The following is a 2500-nucleotide window of genomic DNA, read 5'->3' on the forward strand; positions in this document are numbered from 1 at the left end:
AATACAATATCCCAGCCTTTCGACATCCACCATTGCGCAGACCAGGCACCAACACCCACACATGTCCTATACAACGGTGCACCCAACATCACAATAGTACCTCCTGTCACAGCGCACAAACAATGACATGAGTCAAAGACACAGGTCTCACACAAGCATAGAATTGGAGCGCCGCCTCTAATAAGCCAAAGGTGCATCCTGACGTGACAAATCTGATCATGTCACAAGCATTCACTTACTATAATCACTATCAACGAACCTGCCGCCCCCGCCCCCCCCCCCCCTACACCTTTCCGTACAACAACGTGTAACCTAACCTAACCTAACCTAACCTATGTTGTACCTTAACCTAACCTATGTTGTACCTTAACCTAACCTATGTTGTACCTTAACCTAACCTATGTTGTACCTTAACCTAACCTATGTTGTACCTTAACCTAACCTATGTTGTACCTTAACCTAACCTATGTTGTACCTTAACCTAACCCATGTTGTACCTTAACCTAACCCATGTTGTACCTTAACCTAACCCATGTTGTACCTTAACCTAACCCATGTTGTACCTTAACCTAACCCATGTTGTACCTTAACCTAACCCATGTTGTGCCTCAACCTAACCCATGTTGTGCCTCAACCTAACCCATGTTGTGCCTCAACCTAACCCATGTTGTGCCTTAACCTAACCCATGTTGTGCCTCAACCTAACCCATGTTGTGCCTTAACCTAACCCATGTTGTGCCTTAACCTAACCCATGTTGTGCCTTAACCTAACCCATGTTGTGCCTTAACCTAACCCATGTTGTGCCTTAACCTAACCCATGTTGTGCCTTAACCTAACCCATGTTGTGCCTTAACCTAACCCATGTTGTGCCTTAACCTAACCCATGTTGTCGCCTTAACGTAACCCACGTTGTCGCCTAAACCTGCTCTGTAATTGTTATACGACTCGTTCAATTACTGTAGTGTTGCCCACCCGCAACCCTCGCAATATAGTTCGCTACTCGCACTGCCCGCACCCCTGTGTATCGCTTCATGTTAAACACCTTGCAAGTCTTGCTCACTTTCCACATGCTCCTGCTGTACACTGTAATGTGGATGGCAGCAGGACGTACATGCCGCCCCTCCCCACGTCCCCACCTTGCCCCCTGCCTTCGCAAGCTGGTTGGTGAGAAGTTTGCATGTTCAATGCCCTTCGCATGCGACGTACTCAGGCTACGTTGTGGTGCGGCCTGTGTCAACTGTCCGCTGATGTCGTACGCGTGAACCACAATCTGTACTGCACATTCGTCCTTATGTACTGAATGATACATCGTGGCACATGTGTGACCGCACAACGACTGCGCCCAAAAACGGCGGACCATACAGTGCAAATATTGTGCACGCAGCTACGTGTCGTCTCCCTATGAGAGCTGGATTGCAGTGTGGTACGCCATAGAGACGTGTGGGAGGAACGGACGCCGTGGATGGCGATCAGCATGAGCTGTCTGTTGATGTATTCGGACCTAGTCGTCTCTCCTCACACACCGTGATGGCATGGTGCACCGCGTTCCATATCTGCGACATGCTACAGAGGCCGGTTGACAGTCGTTCGAGCAATGGACATCGCATACGTACGGGGGCCACCTTCCACGTATTGTCTAGGCGTGCACATTTTGTTGCGTGTATGTGGGCAGACGTAGTGTGGCGTGACACCTGACACAGGCATGCAATAATCGTTGAAGTTGCAAATGGCGATGGACGCCTGCGTTTTCTGGTGAAGTTACGCAAATGAACAAATGGTAACCTGTTGTGGTGCGGTTGTTCTCGCTAGGGGTGAATCGGTGATGGCGACGATAGGTTGAGGTACTAACCGGTTGTTCCAGCGATACCCACCATGCCGACGAAACTGAACGGCATCTGGGTGTGAAGCGATACGCGGCGGTGGCTGGGTGGGACCGTCCCCGGCCGGTGAGGGGGCGCCTCCCGGCGTGCTGGCCGCGCGGTGCGTGGGCGCACGCGCTACAGCCGGCTGGTGGGGGCGGCCAGTGGCAGGCGCGCCGGCCGACGGACGCGGCAGGCGTCGCAGCTGCGCGCCGGCGCACCCTGCGCGCGGCGCCGTGCGGCCAAAGTAGGTCCTCGCGGGCCCGGTGCGAAGCGCGGTGGACATCTTCAGTGTGCTGGTCCGATTGAGGACTGTGTGCGTTGAGGATGCGCCGCCGCCCGGCGCTCGGCGCCGCGACGCCGTCTGCTGCTCGGTCGCCCCAGCGGTTCTCGCTGGTGGTTTGTATCGCAGCTGTGCGGATGTGTTGGCGCGTGCGCTGTGCTGGGAGAGTTCGCTTCGGCACCCAAGTGGGGCTTTTGTCCTTCTGTGGCGCTGGCGTTGGAGCTGCCGGTCACCGTAGGTGGCGCGTGTTGTCTCCCGCCGGCAATGCCACGACAGCACGCTCCCGGGCCTCTGTCGGCAGCGGCAAGCTCAGTTGGGAGCACGGGTGGTCGCACCGAAAGCGTCTACTCGCCTAAC

The sequence above is a fragment of the Schistocerca piceifrons genome, unplaced genomic scaffold (assembly GCF_021461385.2).
Source record: "Schistocerca piceifrons isolate TAMUIC-IGC-003096 unplaced genomic scaffold, iqSchPice1.1 HiC_scaffold_307, whole genome shotgun sequence".
Classification (NCBI taxonomy): Eukaryota; Metazoa; Arthropoda; class Insecta; order Orthoptera; family Acrididae; genus Schistocerca; species Schistocerca piceifrons.